Raw genomic sequence first — 19,978 nt, 5'->3', positions numbered from 1 at the left:
TGGCGAAGCCAGGTAGGAGACCTGTGCCAACTTCCTGTGCTTACCGGGGGGCTAGAGAGACCGGGCAGGCACCGTGTTATGCTGTGGAGCGCACGGTGTCGCCAGTGCGGGTGCATAGCCCGGTGCGGTACATACCAGCTCCTCGTATAGGCCGGGTTAGAGTAAGCATCGAGCCAAGTGTCATGAAGCCGGCTCGACGCATCTGGTCTCCAGTGCGTCTCCTTGGGCCGGCTTACATGGCACCATCCTTGCGCACGGTGTCCCCGGTTCAACTGCATAGCCCAGTGCGGGCTATTCCACCTCGCCGCACTGGCAGGGCGACCGGGAGCATTCAACCAGGTAAGGTTGGGCAGGCTCGGTGCTCAAGAGCTCCAGTGCGCCTGCACGGTCCGGTTTATCCAGTACCACCTCCACGTACCAGCCCTCCGGTGGCAGCTCCCCGCACCAGGCTTCCTGTGCGTGTCCTTGGCCCAGTACCACCAGTGCCAGCACCACGCACCAGGCCTACAGTGCGCTTCGCCTGTCCAGCGCTGCCAGAGCTGCCAGTCTGCAATGAGCCGCCAGAGCTGCCAGTCTGCAATGAGCCGCCAGAGCCGCCAGTCTGCAAGGAGCCACCAGAGCCGCCAGTCTGCAAGGAGCCGCCAGAGCCGCCAGTCTGCTAGGAGCCGCCAGAGCCGCCAGTCGGCATGGAGCAGCCAGAGCCGCCAGTCGGCATGGAGCAGCCAGAGCCGCCAGTCGGCATGGAGCAGCCAGAGCCGCCAGTCAGAATGGAGCAGCCAGAGCCACCAGTCGGCATGGAGCAGCCAGAGCCACCAGTCAGAATGGAGCAGCCAGAGCCGCCAGTCGGCATGGAGCAGCCAGTCAGCCAGGATCCGCCAGATCAGCCAGTCAGCCAGATCCGCCAGTCTGCCAGGATCCGCCAGAGCCGCCAGTCTGCCAGGATCCGCCAGTCAGCCAGGATCCGCCAGATCTGCCAGGATCTGCCAGTCTGCCAGGATCCGCCAGAGCCGCCAGTCTGCCAGGATCCGCCAGAGCCGCCAGTCAGCCAGGATCCGCCAGTCAGCCAGGATCCGCCATTCAGCCAGGATCCGCCATTCAGCCAGGATCCGCCATTCAGCAAGGATCCGTCATTCAGCCAGGATCCACCAGTCAGCCAGGATCCGCCAGAGCCACCAGTCAGCCAGGATCTGCCAGAGCCATCAACCTGCCTGAGCTTCCTCTGTCCTGAGCTTCCTCTCAGACCTGAGCTTCCTCTCAGTCCTGAGCTTTCTCTCAGTCTTGAGCTACCCCTCAGTCCCGAGCTACCCCTCAGTCCCGAGCTACCCCTCAGTCCCGAGCTACCCCATAGTCCCCAGTCCTGAGCTGTCCCTCAGTCCGGTGGGGCCCTTGGTTAGGGTTACTAGGCCAAGGTCGGCGGCGAGGGTCGCCAATCTAAGGACGCGATGTAAGCGGACTAAGACTTTGTTGGAGTGGGGTCCACGTCCCTCGCCGGAGCCGCCACCGTGGACAGACGCCCACCCGGACCCTCCCCTATGGGTTTAGGTGTGCGGCCGGGAGTCCGCACAATGGGGGGGTTCTGTCACGCCCTGGTCTTAGTATTTTGTGTTTTCTTTATTATTTTGGTCAGGCCAGGGTGTGACATGGGTTATTTATGTGGTGTGTTTTGTCTTGGGGTTTTTGTAGGTTATGGGATTGTGGTATAGTAGAGTTGTCTAGGTAAATCTATGGTTGCCTAGAGTGGTTCTCAATCAGAGGCAGGTGTTTATCGTTGTCTCTGATTGGGAACCATATTTAGGCAGCCATATTCTTTGAGTGTTTTGTGGGTGATTGTACCTGTCTCTGTGTTTGTTTGCACCAGATAGGTTTGGTTTGGTTTTTTCACGTTACATTTAGTGTTTTGTAATGTTCGTTATTATCTTTATTAAAGATGAATCGAAATAACCACACTGCATTTTGGTCCTCCTCTCCTTCGACGAAAGAAAACACTGGCAGACACAACCCGACTCTAAAGGCAGTCAGGAGATGATAGAGTACAGTCCTACTACACAGGAAAACATTAGGTGCATATAGAGGAAACTTTTACACACTATGTACAGAACAACAATCCTGTACCCATGAGTATCGCAGACGTACCACATATCTCAGTTGAAATGACATAAAGTGAGACTGAGGTTGAAGAGGATAATTCCCCAAGGACAAAGGTGGACTGAATAAAACATTGGAGTTGGTACCTGGTGAGTCAAAGTCTACAACAATGTCCTCTCAATCTAGGAAAGTGGCTACTCAACCCAGGGCCATCCATATGGTTAAAACTACACAACCCACAGATTGACTGGGCCACCGGAAGGGTAACTACTTGGAGTACATTTTGTCATTCCAATCGTCTACATTCTGCCCTTCCACCCGCCCTGTTTGTACCCCAGTCCATTCCAGATCCCCCGGACCGGTCTTCTGTTCCTCCAGAGTACCACGGTCTAGCTCATGTGTTTAGTAAGCACCACACCCCATCTCTGCCGCCTCATCAGTCGTCTGACTGCGCTATCGAGCTTCAGCCTGGAGCTCCTCTCCCCAGTAGCAGGTTGTATAACCTCTTTCACCCCGAGCAAAAGGCTATGGAGGAATACATTCATGATTCCCTGGCTGTCGGACATGTCAGGCCTCCTTCCTCTCCGGTGGGAGCTGGGGTTTTCTTTGTCAAGAAAAAGGATGGGTCATTGAGGCCGTGCATAGACGTCCGTGGGTTGAATAGTATCACTGTCAGGATTAAGTATCCCTTGCCACTCAACAGTTCTGCTTTTGCCCCCTCCATGGTGACACAGTGTTCACTAAACTCGACCTGCGGAATGCCTACCACCTTGTCCGCATCAGAGAGGGGGACAAGTGGAAAATGACGTTCAACACACCTCTTGGACACTGAGTATTTGGTCATGCCGTTTGGTCTCACTGTTTTTCAGAGCCTGGTGAATGATTTTTGAGGGATGCTATTGGATGCTTTGTTTTTGTCAGTGGATGACATTCTTATTTTTCAAAGGATCTTGGTCTGTGCCCACTAATCTGAAACAGCCACAGCGTTTTCTGGGGTTTGCCATTTTTTATAGATGTCTCATCTGACTACAGTCGTTTGGCAGCTCCTCTCACCTCCACCTCCACTCCGTTCCACTGGTCCCCCGAGGCAGAGGCATCGCTTCACTTCCAATCCAATTCTTACCCAGCCAGACCCAGTACTCCAGTTCGTCCTCGAGGTGGACGCTTCCAACACCAGGGTAGATGCCGTCCTGTCTCAACGTCCACCCTCTCAGAAGCTCCATCCACATGTCTTCTTGACCTGCAAGCTCTCCCCTGCAGAGAGACATTTTGACATGGGCAACAGGGAACTTCTGGCTGTGAAGCTGGCTCTTGAGGAGTGGCGTCACTGGTTAGAGAGCTCGGTTATCCCATTCATTGTGTGGACGGATCATAAAAACCTATCCTACATCCAGACTGCCAAACGTCTGAACTCTCGGCAGGCCAGGTAGCTTTTTTTGGAAGACTCAACTTCACTCACTTATCACCCCGGATCTAATACTAAGCCCGACGTCCTCTCCCGTCAGTTCATCGCAGACATCACGTTCCGAGCCAGAAACTATTATGCCATCCTCCTGCATCATTGCCGCCGTCTCCTGGGAGATTGAGTCCCGTGTTCTCCAGGCTCAGCAGAACCAACCTGACCCAGGTAACGGTCATAGTAAGGCTCTGTTTGTGCCAGATTCAGTTCGCTCTGATGTTCTTCAGTGGGCCCATTCTACTCACCTCACCTGTCACCCTGGCATGACTGTCGTCTTCCTGCATCAGTGATTTTGGTGGCCCACAATGGAGAAAGATACTTTGGGAATTCATCTCAGCCTGCTCGGTCTATGCCCGGAACAAAACCTCCACCAAACCTACGTCCGGTCTACTTCTTCCCATACCCAGTCACCCCTGGTCACACATAGCCCTGAACTTCGTCACTGGTCTTCCCCCATCTAACGGTAACTCAGTCATCCTCACTATAATTGACAGATTTTCCAAAAGCGGCTCACTTCATTCCCCTCCAAGCTTCCTTCCTCCAGGGAGACTGCGGACCTGCTGGTATCCCATGTGTTGCGGCTGCATGGCATCCCTATTGACATCATTTCTGACAGGGGACCCCAGTTTACATCCCCGGTATGGAGAGCCTTCTGCACATGTTAGCCTTTTATCTGGATATCACCCCCAGACCAACGGCCAGCGTGAGCGGGCCAACCAGGAGATGGAGACTGAACCTACGCTGTGTGACTTCGGCTAACCCTTCCTCCTGGAGTGCCCAGTTACCCTGGGTGGAATATGCCCACAATACCCTCATCAACGCCTTGTCAGTCATGTCACCCTTTGAGTGTGCCCTGGGTTACCAACCTCCTTTGTTCCCTGCCTAAGAGGTCAAGGTAGCGGTGCCCTTGCTTCAGGACCACATGCGCCATAGTCACCACACCTGTTTAGAGGGCCCGGGCTGCTCGTCGTGCCTCCACCAGGACCCAATCCCAAGCTAACCGTCGCCATGCTTGAGCTCCAGTCTACACTCCAGGCCAAAAGTTATGGCTCTCGTCTAAGGACTAGCACCCCAATTCATTGGTCCATTTGAGATTGATCATGTCATTAGTTAACCCCTCTGCTGTGCATTTGACTCCCAGACTCTCTCAAAATCCCCCCCCCTTACAGCTGCTCCTCCACCCCCTCGGCTCATCGATGATCATCCTGCATATACTGTCCGGCGGCTTTTGGATGTGCGCCGTCAGGGTCGCGGTTGGCAGTATCTGTTGGACTGGGAGGGATACGGGCCTGAGGAGTGCTACTGGGTGTCCCATCACATTCTGGACCCATCCCTCCTACAGGATTTCCATACCTCACACGCTGACAAGCCGGGTCCTGCGCCAGGTGGCGCCCATGGGGTGGGGGGGTGTACTGTCACATCTGCTCCTTCCACACCCCCTAGTGGACATCCGCTGTCTCCTTGACCTGCAGCCATTTCCCCAGTTCTCTTCCGAGCTTCCCTGGATCTGCACTTCATCTGTCCCCGTGTTACAATAAATATCTTGGTGCAGTCATTCCTGTTTCTTGGTCTGAGTCTGTTCTTGGGTTCCCCTGTGCTGCTCCCCCTAACACATATTGTATTGGATGTAATGTATTGTTTTTAGTGAATATTTTAATTTGCATTATAGCTGTGTAACCTCACCAGGGACTATGGGTGCAAATTAGTTATTTGTTAACCACGGCACATTATATGGATTCTGTAATATTATGTTGCTTAATGTGCACTGTCCCTGTTAAACTTAACTGTTTTGTAAAAAATGTCCAGTCCTGTATGAGTAGGCTTGCTTGATTGAATAATCCTATTGTCCTGATCATAACTTTGCCCTTTAGCCTAGCCCCAGGAATGAAACACATTACCGTATACAGATATGTAGATAGTAAGGCAGATGGGCTATACTCGTTGCGAAGGATGGAATAAAAATAAAGAAATGGACATTCTAGGGAGCTATACTTGGAGTACCTCATTTCATGAGCACGCAGGAACTTGGTACTTGTACATACATATACAGGAAATGGTATTATACTGTATTTACATATGTTTCTGACATCTACAGGCACAGGGTGGTAAGATAGGACACATAATTCTCTATGGAAGTTAATTCAGTAAAATATGTTGACTACATAGATCACAGGCAATCTAGTTTGAGTCAGTCTCGACATTTTGAATGTGCTCCTACACCCTCCCCCCACCCCCCTCCACACACACACACTGTCCCACTGCTCCAAATTGACAGCCTACACTGTTTCTAAGAAACAACTGGCTACAGTTGAAGTCGGACGTTTACATACACCTTAGCCAAATACATTTAAACTCAGTTTTTCACAATTCCTAACATTTTATCCTAGTACAAATTCCCTGTCTTGGGTCAGTTAGGATCACCACTTTATTTTAAGATTGTGAAAAGTCAGAATAATAGAAGAGAGTGATTTATTTCAGCTTTAATTTCTTTCATCACATTCCCAGTGGGTCAGAAGTTTACATATACTGAATTAGTATTTGGTTGCATTGCCTTTAAATGGTTTAATTTGGGTCAAATGCTTCGGGTAGCCTTCCACAAGTATCCCACAATAGGTTTGGTGTATTTTGGCCAATTCCTCCTGACAGGGCTTGTGTAACTGAGTTAGGTTTGTAGGCCTCCTTGCTCGCACATTCCTTGTTCAGTTCTGCCCACACATTTTCTATAGGATTGAGGTCAGGGTTTGTGATGTCCACTCCAATACCTTGACTTTGTTGTCTTTAAGCCATTTTGCCACAACTTTGGAAGTATGCTTGGGGTCATTGTCCATTTGGAAGACCCATTTGTGACCAAGCTTTAACTGATGTCTTGAGATGTTGCTTCAATATATCCACATAATTTTCCAACCTCATGATGCCATCTATTATGTGAAGTGCAGCAGTTCCTCCTGCAGCAAAGCACCCTCACAACATGATGCTGCCACCCCCGTGTTTCACGGTTGGGATGGTGTTCTTCGGCTTGCAAGCCTCCCTGAGGTCTTGGCTGATTTCTTTTGATTTTCCCATGATGTCAAACAAAGAGGCACTGGGTTTGAAGGTAGGCCTTGAAATACATCCACAGGTACACCTCCAATTGACTCAAATGATGTCAATCAGAAGCTTCTAAAGCCATGACATAATTTTCTAGAATTTTCCAAGCTGTAAAGGCACAGTCAACTTAGTGTGTGTAAACGCCTGATCCACTGGAATTGTGATCAATTATAAGTGAAATAATCTGTCTGTAAACAGTTTTTGGAAAAATGTCATGCACAAAGTAGATGTCCTAACCGACTTGCCGAAACTATAGTTTGTTAACAACACATTTGTGGAGTGAAAAACAAGTTTTAATGACTCCAACCTAAGTGTATGTAAACTTCCGACTTCAACTGTATGTCTGCACGTATCTGTCGGTTTCCAGAGTAGGCCTAACGTGGTTTACGGGGACTTGAGGTTTGGTCTCTAAGGGGGCCACAGAGAATTAAACAGGGACAGGAGGATGGAGGAGGAGAGAATATTTTTAGTTGTACAGGTTTCCTGTAATTCTACCAATTTTGCCATGGGGTGGAGGGAAATGTTTTAGTTTTACATCTAATTTTCTTTAATTCTACACATGCTGCCATGGGGCGGAGGGAAATGTTTTAGATTTACATCTAATTTTCTGTAATTCTACACATGCTGCCATGACTTATGCCATGTTAATTATATCTGAGTGAGAGTGACTTACAAAATCAATGGGGCCCCCCTGGAGGTCAGGGCCCCTGTGTATTCTCGAATACTAGACCTTAGGCAACCGGAGCATTTGAAAAAAGTAAGAAGCAATGCAGATGTCTAGAGAGAATAGCCCCTGGGCACGTGACCTGTAAGCAAGGTTGGAATTCTGCCATGACTACTACAAGTTTAGATAGCTGGTTAAACTCATTAACCAATCGAAAAATTGTTCGCTGACATGGCTAATTCAGTGACTCTCAGTGACTGACATATGAAGAGAAAAACTCCTTATGCCTGGGGCCGGCCCTGAGCCAGGTTCTTTACCAAAGGGAGAGCAATAGCAGGACAACAAGAGAAACCAACAGAGGGGAGGGACTGTGTTGGACAAACCTAGCACACAAGTTGTTCACACCACCCAGCATCAGTTTCCTGAACTATAAGGACTATAAACTATAACCCAGCAGCTACACAGCAAATGTACTGTATTGTCTGTCTGATTATGTCTTGTGATACCCTGTGATATGTTGAAGTGATGTGTGTGCCAGATTCCCTATGGGACAACATTTTTCTTGCTTCCTTCCTTCCTTTCCTCCTTCCTTTCCTTCATACATTCATTGTACCACAGACTACTGGGACACACTACAGAAATAATAGGCTTTTCTAACTGGCTTTTGTTAACACAAACCGAAGAAGTGCCTCAAAAGGAATCTACATTGTATTTGTATTTTTTATGGATATATATATATATATATATTTTACTGTTTGTTATGTTTTTGTATTTATGTTTTGATGGTCTGTTTTCACCTGCCCAGTGACTATGGATGTGAATTAGCTTCCTAGTTACGTTAAAATAGATAAATAAACACATGAATAATGATTAACATATTATGATGATTATGGTTATTATTATTGTCACGTTATTGTCGTTGGCGACAAAGAATTCGCTATGAACAGTGAATTAAGTATTGAATATGGGAACTAGTTATGTGATGTTGTCTGACCGTGGTGCATGGATTTGCCTTCAACGTGCTCCGTCTGGCATTGGAAGTAGTTCCGGTGGTTTTTGCAAGAGAACTGAGTCGGAGCGGGGAAACCCGGCGGGATTCTGTTGTTGGAGAAGCAAATGCGAATAGCCGGGTGAGGAAGTCTTCAAATCAAGGGACGCAACTGACCACAGAACTGGTCAATATGACACGAGTATCGCATGGGGCGTGCAACTTCAGTGACAGCCGTAGAAGGTGAAGTAGCTTCGTCCTCGGAGGAAATGTTCAAGTGCAGCACTGGAACAGCTGAACCTCTGAAATTTGAACCGGTTAAATAACCATCCACCGGGGTAAGTAAAGCGAATTTGGGAATGTCGTAACGTTAGGCCTAATATCTCACATAGGCAAAGAAATGTACTTGAGCTCCGGGGTTGCGCTGTGGACAGGCCCTGACAGGTTCTCTCTCCCTGTCATCATACTATGCAGATAGACAGCCCATGTTATTTCAGGATATTAACTTCAAGTTTCAAGCAATATCCTATACCTTTTTTGCAGGGTGATCCTCGGTCGTGCTGCTCAGATAGATTCGGATGTTTAATTGCCTTGCAAGTAGTAAAATGACTTTTACATTGAATTTCGATTGGTCGAAATTGAAACGGATGCTCAAACATTGACATGTATAACGTTATGCAACCATACATGCGCTATAAGTTCTACTTTTTAGACCCGCTGGAACTTTTGAAGCGATGACAGTTGTGAAATGTCAAAGTAGGCTACTGGGGCTGCCTCTCAGTAACTGGTAAATGACAGAACAAAAATCTAGTGCAGTTTTAGTGTGGTAAGTAGCATTATTGTATTACGCTGTTGTCACTTCCCACCTATGTGTCAGTTAAATGGATGTGATGTTGTGTTTGCAACAATTGTTGCACGCTAAAATTCAGCAAATAGTTACAATATTTATATTTCGAAATGGTCCGTTGCAAAGTTTCCACTGATTTTTATCTTGTCGGATAATTTTCTTGCTACAATTTAGCCGTGTACGAACTAATATATTATTTAGTCATTTTATTGAAAGCGTTTAAACTAGGTGCCTGTCAAAAGGAAGGTACCGGAAATACAAGATTGATGGCTGTATTCACTGGCAGCCTACTCATTCATGTCCATGACAAATGCCATCTGTAGCCTACAGTATATTGGCGTGTGTTTGTTTGAATAATGACCATTGGCATATTCAGTCCATGGCTTTTATGTATGCCTGTGAATACAGACAGAACCTACTACCTCAACATTTTTTGCATTATGCTATAACTTCAGACATGCATTTGTTATTTTGACCTTGTATCTTTAATCCATTTTTGGTGTTAATGCCTGTATTCAAGTCTCATAAAATCAGGTTTGCCATAGTTGGGAATGACTCCTTTCACAACACTGCAGTTTAGGTGTACTGGAAAAACTGAATGTTTAATCTTGCCAGACCATTAAGTGAGAGGGTGAAAGAGAATTGTGTTTTTAAAATTTTTATAAAGAGAGAACACTGGTTCCTGATTTGGATACGTCCCTTACTCCTATCAAGATCAGAGTTGTCTGAACAGATTTTTCTCCATTTTGTGTTCAGTTTTACGTGCAGTCTTAAATGGTGTTGATTGAAGGTAATTTGGCATTTTAATTGTAGAACAGCTGCCACACACTCTCGGCTAATTGCCATGTAGACATTCTCAATAGATCTCTCATAGACCATTAAGTGCCTCATTAAGATATATTATGCAGATTCCCATTAAACGTGATTTAAAAAGGAACCCTCCAAATGTTTTCTGATTTGTATTTTAATCTCCGAGGTCAATATAATTACGGTCATTGTCAGCAAATGCATCGCTAATAAATTAGGGATTCAGCATCAACTCAGGAATTGAAATTGGAGGTTCCTTTTTGTTTGCTAGGTGTTGGGAAATTGTGCCATATTTTCATGAATATTGTTTATTATTCACTCTCCATAATGCCATCGATGCTGTAGAGACTCAGGAGGCTCAAACTCAGGTAGCCATGACCAAAGGCAAGTGACCTTTACCACTGCTTCAAGAAAGCTAGTTCCATTGAGTGAGCGGTTTGGTCTTATGAACAGCCACCCACTGGAGAGCTTGTCCCTCATGTGTACATGCATCTCTGATAGCCAAACCAGGTCATCCTCATTCCAACACTATTGTAGCGATTTTTTTGGGGGGGGGGAGTGTTGCTTCTCCTTGTACCTATGAACACAACATAGCATAGACAATACCTATGACCACACACAATAATTCACTCCCCCTCCCCTCATGTATTGATGCTTTCATCTACAGTGGCAAGAAAAAGTATGTGAACCCTTTGGAATTACCTGGATTTCTGCATAAATTGGTCATCAAATTTGATCTAATCTTCATCTAAGTCACAACAATAGACAAACAGTGTGTTTGTCTATATTGAATACACCATTTAAACATTCAGTGTAGATTGGAAAAAGTATGTGAACCCCTAGGCTAATGACTTCTTGAAAAGATAATTGGAGTCAGGAGTCAGCTAACCTGGAGTCCAATCAATGAGATGAGATTGGAGACGTGGGTTAGAGCTGCCTTGCCCTATAAAAGCAATCACAAAATTTGAGTTTGCTATTCACAAGAAGCATTGTCTGATGTGAACTGTGCCTCGAACAAAATAGATCTCAGAAGATCGAAGATTAAGAATGGTTGACTTGCATAAAGCTAGAAAGGTTTACAAAAGTATCTCTAAAAGCCTTGATGTTCTTCAGTCCACGGTAAGGCAAATTGTTTAGAAATGGAGAACGTTCAGCACTGTTGCTACTCTTCCTTGGATTGGCCATACTGCAAGAGCACAGTACAGAATGCTCAATGAGGTTAAGAAGAATCCTAGAGTGTCAGCTAAAGACTTACAGAAATATCTGGAACATGAGAACATCTCTGTTGATGAGTCTACGAAACGTGAAACACTAATAAACAAGAATGGTGTTCATGGGAGGGCCCACGGAAGAAGCCACTGCTGTCCAAAGAAAACATTGCTGCACGTCTCAAGTTTGCAAAAGTGCACCGGGATGTTCCACAACGCTACTGGCAAAATATTCTGTGGACAGATTAAACTACAGTTGCGTTGTTTGGAAGGAACACAACACTGCGTGGAGAAAAAAAAGGCACAGCACACCAACATCAAAACCTCATCCCATCTGTAAAGTATGGTGAAGGGAGCATCATGGTTTGAGGCTGCTTTGCTGCCTCGGGGCCTGGACATCTTGCTATCATAGATGGAAAAATGATTTACCAAGTTTATCAAGACATTTTGCAGGGGAATGTAAGGCTACCTGTAAAGAGGAATGGTCCAAAATAACTCCTGACCGTTGTGCAGGTCTGATCTGCAACTACGGAAAACATTTGGTTGAGGTTATTGCTGCCAAAGGAGGGTCAACCAGTTATTAAATCCAAGGGTTCACATACTTTTCCCAACCTGCACTGTGAATGTTTACATGGTGTGTTCAATAAAGACATGAACACGTATACTTGTTTGTGTGTTTAAGCAGACTGTGTTTGTCTATTGTGACCTAGATGGTCAGATCAAATTATATGACATACTTATACAGAAATCCAGGTATTTCCAAAGGGTTCACATACTTTTTCTTGCCACTCTGTGAACATTTCCCGTAAAATGTAACTACAAACTGCAAAGGTTTCAAAGTTTTATGCTGTTGTATGTATGCTTTACTGTTGAATGTATAGTGGTTCCTTTCAAAGTTGCGTCATACTGCAGCACAGTTTGTGGTCTACCACAGAATTCTATGGCACGCTATTTAAGTGTCAGCTAGGGCTGGGTGATATGATGAGAGAAACTCAGCAAAAAAAGAAATGTCCTTTTACTGTCAACTGCGTTTATTTTCAGCAAACTTAACATGTGTAAATATTTGTATGAACATAAGATTCAACAATGGAGTAAGTTCCACAGACATGTGACTAACAAATTGACTAATTTGTCCCTGAACAAAGTGGGGGGGGGGTCAAAATCAAAAGTAACAGTCAGTATCTGGTGTGGCCACCAGCTGCATTAAGTACTGCTTTGCATCTCCTTGTCATGGACTGCACCAGATTTGCCAGTTCTTGCTGTGAGATTTTACATTACATTTAAGTCATTTAGCAGACGCTCTTATCCAGAGCGACTTACAAATTGGTGCATTCACCTTATGACATCCAGTGGAACAGCCACTTTACAATAGTGCATCTAAATCTTTTAAGGGGGGTGAGAAGGATTACTTTATCCTAGCCTAGGTATTCCTTAAAGAGGTGGGGTTTCAGGTGTCTCCGGAAGGTGGTGATTGACTCCGCTGTCCTGGCGTCGTGAGGGAGTTTGTTCCACCATTGGGGGCCAGAGCAGCGAACAGTTTTGACTGGGCTGAGCGGGAACTGTACTTCCTCAGTGGTAGGGAGGCGAGCAGGCCAGAGGTGGATGAACGCAGTGCCCTTGTTTGGGTGTAGGGCCTGATCAGAGCCTGGAGGTACTGAGGTGCCGTTCCCCTCACAGCTCCGTAGGCAAGCACCATGGTCTTGTAGCGGATGCGAGCTTCAACTGGAAGCCAGTGGAGAGAGCGGAGGAGCTGGGTGACGTGAGAGAACTTGGGAAGGTTGAACACCAGACGGGCTGCGGCGTTCTGGATGAGTTGTAGTTAGTTACCCCACTCTTCCACCAAGGCACCTGTAAGTTCCCAGACATTTCTGATGGGAATGGCCCTAGCCCTCACCCTCCGATCCAACAGGTCCCAGACGTGCTCAACGGGATTGAGATCTGGGCTCTTCACTGGCCATGGCAAAACACTGACATCCCTGTCTTGCAGGCAATCACGCACAGTATGGGTGGTGGCATTGTCATGCTGGAAGGTCATACGCACAGTATGGGTGGTGGCATTGTCATGCTGGATGGTCATGTCAGGATGAGCCTGCAGGAAGGGTACCACATGATAGAGGAGGATGTCTTCCCTGTAACGCACAGCTTTGAGATTGATTCTTTAACCAATTTTGGTCTTTAATGCAGGGCTGACAGACAAGTTCCTTATTTCTGTTTTTTGGAGCAAGAGAAACCAAAAGCCCACCATGGCTATTTTTCAAAAATCATCAGTCCACATGTCAAGTAAAATTCCCCCACTGTATTTACCCAAGTTCTCTCAACTCCAGGACCACCAACAGTTTTATTTTAATATTGTTATAATATATATATTTTTTGCCTGATGCGGGACTCTAGTGCCGGAGAAGAGACTCTCAGACTGAAAACGCCTCCATTAATTGCCACATTTTAGACTAACGATAGATCAGCGTTCTAACTCCACTTTGTGGCATTCTGTCATTGCACCACACTATCACAATCTACCGCTTACGGTCGTGCCATAATCTCCTAACTTTTAAAGGAAGGACCACTAACCACATTATACGTGGTTAAATACAATTTAAATGTTTGGGTTAAGCAACATTAAATATGAAAAAGACAAAGGGATAGTTGAGGATTTTGACACCGTCTACTTTCTGAGAGTCAGATTAACTCGTTCATACAATTTTGTATCTGTGTCCAGTATGAAGGTAGTTTCACGAGCCACTGCTAAATAGCCTTAGCCCAATGACTGGAAGTCTACAGGAGCAGTTAGACTTCCAGTCATTGCGCTAATGCTAGTTAGCAATTGCGCTGACGCTTGTCAGCAACTTCCTTCAAACTGCACACAGATACCTAAAGTTGTGAATACCAGTTTTATCTGACTATGAAGAAGTAGATAAATGACCTCATTGCCAAAATCCCAAACTATCCCTTAAAAAAAAAACTGTAGGCCCAAGTTCCAGTTTAGTGATTACAAATCCATGCCATATTTAAGTGATGAATCCTGAGAAGATGGTGTTGGATATATTGGCACTGGTGTTGTTCGGCCTGAGACTAAGTCGTGGGCTGGCAAACCATGCCAATATATCCTCCAAACACCGGCTTCGAAGGCATTATCACTTATACAATGAGTTGCCAACATATAGACATATTTTCATGAAACATTGTATTTTGATTTCATTCATACTATTTCATCCTTCCACAAGATATAGTCAGGACACAAATCTAAGGTTGCTACCCACACCGGCTGGTTGTTTGTTCTATCGGTTCGGTTAACAGACATTTATTTGGATACATCCATAACAATGAGCTAATCTGCGATTTTTGCCTGTCATAAAAGAATGTGCTCTCTTGTCAGGACACTGTTGTTCAGAAGATCTAGCCAACAACACAGCTAATAGAATAACTTCAAACTGAAGATGGAAAGACTAGCTGCATTTTGTTTAGTTTGACCAGTTTTTTTTGACCTGGCTGACAAGACTGGATTGCGCAGTGTGATGGAACAGAGTAAATAAGCATTTCAACAACAGCTTTAGCCGGTGGTAACTTGTGGAATAGACACCAGCTGGAATGCAGTTTTAACCAATCAGCATCCAGGATTAGACCCACCCATTGTATAACATAACATCATCTGATAACCTCTTTGGTCAAAGAGTAATGCTGTAATATTACTGACTATTATTTTCATAGGAGTGTAGATGTCTGTAAATTGTGCATTTTAAATTACAGCTCCACATCAGACGATATGCTCTGAAATTGTGCAATCATTTCTCCAGTGACATTCATCCAAGGGAATATTCCCACCTTTGCATACCAATTTGATCATTTGGAAATCCAGCCCTTTGCCCTGAGAGCATTATTAATGCCCCCATGTTCAAGTGATTATTCAAATGATCAGCCATTAGGTGGAGTCATGTGCATTTAAGTCTCCATTCTGCTTGGGCTATTCCCAACATGTAACTAACTTTTTTTATATTGGACGTTTTCACAGTAAATTTATACCTACTGTGCTGTATTTTATTTTTCAGAATATAGCCTATTTTGTTGGACAGAGACTGTGAAGAGAGACGGGAAAGGGAGGAGGGGAGATAGTGTGCTAGAAGGGCATAGGCTGGATTTGAACCCACACCAGCACTGGCATATATGTGTGTTTCGAAGGCCGTGGCAGTAACCGTTACACCACCCCAGGCCACTAGTGTGCTGCACCTTTTAAATGCATTCTACCTCTTGTGCATCACGATGGAGAGGAATTTATATTACTGACAGCGTGTACCTTGTGTTATTGCTCTGTGGCCACTGCATTTGAGACCAGGTACTTCTAGATGAATCTGAACATCCATTCTGTGAACCTGGGCTGTGTACTCTGATTGTGGTCTGGGCCCTCAAACTGTTGCACATCACCCGAATTGATGATGAGATTTTCAACTGTTAGAAAGACCTTTCTGATTTCCATTGAATAGTGTGTTCTGTCATTTCAAAGCTAGGGAAAGACATCAGTGTGGGACTCATTACATTGAAAAAGTAGGACGCATGAGTTTTTACTCGCCAATGTAAAACAGTGTGGTCAAATACTTAGTAGCATAGTTGTAGTCACGATCTGGTTACATTACCTACCTAACACAGTTCCGTTTTTGGGTTATTACATAGTTATTAACTTATTTCCGGATATCTTCTAAACTACCCACTATGCACAATTTGTCAACGTCATATGGAGGACCTACTCTGTGCTACCGAGTTCATATGCTAGCACAATAGCTGGCTAAAGTTAGCCATTAGCCATGCAAGCATGTAATTACATTCCAGATCCAAGTGTTTGTGAGTTACAATCCACCAATCACGCGGAAGTGTGATGTAAACAAAGAGCAGGCTCTAGTGCTTTCTTGCCGTGGGTTAAAAATTAAATCGAAAATCATACCTGCTTGCTAATTGTGTAGTACCTCTTTGGTTCTTATTTTTGTTTTGTTAACATTTCGGCATGTTCTCTGTGAAGTAGTTGTCGTGTCTTTGGCTATGCCGGATGAAGTGATATGACATGCTATTCTATAAAATAATTTCTCCGTAATTAATATCACCTGATTGAGCTAATCATGTAAATGTAATTAACGAGAGTCGGGCACCACAAAATAATATTTGGAGCTGTTACCTTCCGAATAAACTTCTGAATAAAAGACCTAGTAATATTTTACATCAATAGCAGTCAATATCAATCGTCACCTCTTCAGTCTCATCTGAAAGTTGTAAATTATTTTATCTGCACGAACCCTGGCTAAGAAGTTGAATCATCAATACAAAATTGGGTTTATTTATTTACTAAATACCTAGCTAATCACACAGGATTACACACACACAATTAATAACTTGATTACAAATTACATCATAAAGGAAAACCTAACCTAGTACCTAGCTGGTGGAACCGATATGACAGCTTGTTACACAAAGGAAAGGGCCGGGTTGAGTGAAAGAGCGGGAAGACTGAGGAACGAAGGGCGAAGCTGTGCTATCATAAATACAGTATCTTATGCATTCTAAATTACCTCCCATTTGGAAAAGGAAAATGCAATAAATATTTACTCTGAGCTGCGCTTCAGTAGGTTGGTGGTAGATGGAAGACCGTGTTGCCAAACCGAGACCTCTGTCCTTTGAAGAATGTCTCTGGTGGTCAATTGGATAAGTTTTAGTAATGTTGTTGTGTGATAGATGGGATACTCTGTCTGTTCCTTCCTAACCCTTGTTTGCAGCAGCTGTTGCTAACTCAACGGCTAGGAGGTATCACTTCTGTAGTGAATAAGAGTTCAAAGTCCATACCATTCGCAACCAAAGCTCACGCTGATGTTGGCTTCGTTCTGTAGTTATTCTGACATAGGACCGTCGTCCTACCTCCCCGGAACAGGAAGTTCTATTGTCGTCAAGGGCTTATATAGGAAGGGAGAGGAGGGCGTGTTTGAAAAGTTTTATAGCCCTTGTCCCTTCACAGGGCAGGGCCACTGATTGAGGAGCCCTTTCTTATGAAAACCCAAATGTCAAATTTTAGAAGCTAAAATCACATTTCATACCATCACAAATCAAATCAAATTTTATTTGTCACATACACATGGTTAGCAGATGTTAATGCGAGTGTAGCGAAATGCTTGTGCTTCTAGTTCCGATAATGCAGTAATAACCAAGTAATCAAACTACTGTCTTATACACACAAGTGTAGGGGGATAAAGATATATGAATGAGTGATGGTACAGAGCGGCATAGGCAAGATACAGTAGATGGTATCGAGTACAGTTTCTACATATGAGATGAGTATGTAAACAAAGTGGCATAGTTAAAGTGGCTAGTGATACATGTATTACATAAAGATGCAGTAGATGATATAGAGTACAGTATATATGTATACATATGAGATGAATAATTTACGTAAACATTATATTAGGTAGCATTGTTTAAAGTGGCTAGTGATATTTTACATTTCCCATCAATTCCCATTATTAAAGTGGCTGGAGTTGAGTCAGTGTGTTGGCAGCGGCCACTCAATGTTAGTGATGGCTGTTTAACAGTCTGATGGCCTTGAGATAGAAGCTGTTTTTCAGTCTCTGTACCAGCTTTGATGCACCTGTACTGACCTCGCCGTCTGGATGATAGCGGGGTGAACAGGCAGTGGCTCGGGTGGTTGTTGTCCTTGATGATCTTTATGGCCTTCCTGTAACATCGGGTGGTGTCCTGGAGGGCAGGTAGTTTGCCCCCGGTGATGCGTTGTGCAGACCTCACTACCCTCTGGAGAGCCTTACGGTTGTGGGCTGAGCAGTTGCCGTACCAGGCGGTGATACAGCCCGCCAGGATGCTCTCGATTGTGCATCTGTAGAAGTTTGTGAGTGCTTTTGGTGACGAGCCAAATTTTCAGCCTCCTGAGGTTGAAGAGGTGCTGCTGCGCCTTCTTCACGATGCTGTCTGTGTGGGTGGACCAATTCAGTTTGTCTGTGATGTGTATGCCGAGGAACTTAACTTGCTACCCTCTCCACTACTGTTCCATTGATGTGGATAGGGGGGTGTTCCCTCTGCTGTTTCCTGAAGTCCACAATCATCTCCTTAGGTTTGTTGATGTTGAGTGTGAGGTTATTTTCCTGACACCACACTCCGAGGGCCCTCACCTCCTCCCTGTAGGCAGTCTCGTCGTTGTTGGTAATCAAGCCTACCATTGTGTCGTCCGCAAGCTTGATGATTGAGTTGGAGGCGTGCGTGGCCACGCAGTCGTGGGTGAACAGGGAGTACAGGAGAGGGCTCAGAACGCACCCTTGTGGGTCCCCAGTGTTGAGGATCAGCGGGGTGGAGATGTTGTTGCCTACCCTCACCACCTGGGGGCGGCCCGTCAGGAAGTCCAGTACCCAGTTGCACAGGGCGGGGTCGAGACCCAGGGTCTCGAGCTTGATGACGAGCTTGGAGGGTACTATGGTGTTAAACGCCGGGCTGTAGTCGATGAACAGCATTCTCACATAGGTATTCCTCTTGTCCAGATGGGTTAGGGCAGTGTGCAGTGTGGTTGAGATTGCATCGTCTGTGGACCTTTTTTGGCGGTAAGCAAATTGGAGTGTGTCTCGGGTGTCAGGTAGGGTGGAGGTGATATGGTCCTTGACTAGTCTCTCAAAGCACTTCATGATGACTGAAGTGGGTGCTACGGGGTGGTAGTCGTTTAGCTCTTGAAGCATGTGGGAACAGCAGACTGGAATAGGGATTGATTGAATATGTCCGTAAACACACCAGCCAGCTGGTCTGCGCATGCTCTGAGGGTGCGGCTGGGGATGCAGTCTGGGCCTGGAGCCTTGCGAGAGTTGACACGTTTAAATGTTTTACTCACCTCGGCTGCAGTGAAGGAGAGGCCACATGTCTTGGTTGCAGGCCGTGTCAGTGGCACTGTATTGTCCTCAAAGCGGGCAAAAAAGTAATTTGGTCTGCCTGGGAGCAAGACATCCTGGTCTGTGACGGGGCTGGTTTCTTTTTTGTAATCCGTGATTGACTGTAGACCCTGCCACATACCTCTTGTGTCTGAGCCGTTGAATTGAGATTCTACTTTGTCTCTATACTGACGCTTAGCTTGTTCGATTGCCTTGCAGAGGGAATAGCTACACTGTTTCTATTCAGTCATGTTTCCGGTCACCTTGCCTTGATTAAAAGCAGTGGTTCTCGCTTTCAGTTTCACGCGAATGCTGCCATCAATCCACGGTTTCTGGTTTGGGAATGTTTTAATCGTTGCTATGGGAACGACATCTTCAACGCACGTTCTAATGAACTCGCACACCGAATCGGCGTATTCGTCAATGTTGTTGTCTGACACAATACGAAACATATCCCAGTCCACGTGATGGAAGCAGTCTTGGAGTGTGGAATCAGATTGGTTGGACAGACCTCAGCGTGGGAGCTTCTCGTTTTAGTTTCTGTCTGTAGGCAGGGATCAACAAAATGGAGTCGTGGTCAGCTTTTCCGAAAGGAGGGCGGGGCAGGGCCTTATGTGCGTCGCGGAAGTTAGAATAGCAATGATCCAAGGTTTTGCCAGCCCTGGTTGCGCAATCGATATGCTGATACAATTTAGGGAGTCTTGTTTTCAGATTAGCCTTGTTAAAATCCCCAGCTACAATGAATGCAGCCTCAGGATGTATGGATTCCAGTTTGCAAAGAGTCAAATAAAGTTTGTTCAGAGCCATCGATGTGTCTGCTTGGGGGGGAATATATACGGCTGTGATTATAATCGAAGAGAATTCCCTTGGTAGATAATGCGGTCGACATTTGATTGTGAGGAATTCTAAATCAGGTGAACAGAAGGACTTGAGTTCCTGTA

General features: G+C 45.4%; 1 protein-coding gene across 2 annotated transcripts in view; it reads left to right on the top strand.

Moving 5' to 3' along the window:
• The first annotated feature begins 8,354 nt into the window (after positions 1-8,354).
• Positions 8,355-19,978, top strand: part of LOC118360197 (forkhead box protein J3-like) — a 97,997-nt gene continuing 86,373 nt past the window's right edge. For both annotated transcript variants that reach the window (XM_035739443.2, XM_035739441.2), the window contains exon 1: positions 8,355-8,621. The gene's annotated coding sequence lies outside the window, so the exon portion shown is untranslated. The remainder of the gene's footprint in view (positions 8,622-19,978) is intronic.

This window comes from Oncorhynchus keta, chromosome 27, assembly GCF_023373465.1.
Source record: "Oncorhynchus keta strain PuntledgeMale-10-30-2019 chromosome 27, Oket_V2, whole genome shotgun sequence".
NCBI classification, from domain to species: Eukaryota; Metazoa; Chordata; class Actinopteri; order Salmoniformes; family Salmonidae; genus Oncorhynchus; species Oncorhynchus keta.
This window is presented reverse-complemented; position numbering and strand designations above follow the sequence as displayed.